This window comes from Myotis brandtii, unplaced genomic scaffold, assembly GCF_000412655.1.
Source record: "Myotis brandtii unplaced genomic scaffold, ASM41265v1 scaffold806, whole genome shotgun sequence".
Classification (NCBI taxonomy): domain Eukaryota; kingdom Metazoa; phylum Chordata; class Mammalia; order Chiroptera; family Vespertilionidae; genus Myotis; species Myotis brandtii.
The window spans coordinates 2064553-2064885 of NW_005371249.1; positions in this window are offsets into that span (position 1 = coordinate 2064553).

Consider the following 333-nt stretch of genomic DNA (forward strand, 5'->3'; position numbering starts at 1 on the left):
CCCCCGCGTGGCGCCAACTCCTCCTCACTCCATCCCGGCTCCTCGAACAAAGTTCAAATTCCACAGCCTCCGCCTGGGGACACACGGGCTGGACCTTCGCACTATTCCGTCCCAACGACCCTTTTTCTCAAAAAAGCAGCCTCCACCTGCAGGGAAGCCCCGCCTTCCGCGAGACCCTCCCCCTCGGGGACCCCCGGCGTCCTCAGCGGGACCCCCTCCCCTGCAGAGGGGCCTCTCCTCAGCATCGCACTGCAGACGTCAGTGCGCACCGCCGCTTCCCCCGGGCACCCCTCCTCCGGGCGCTCCTGCCACGCAGCGAGACCCCACCTCTCA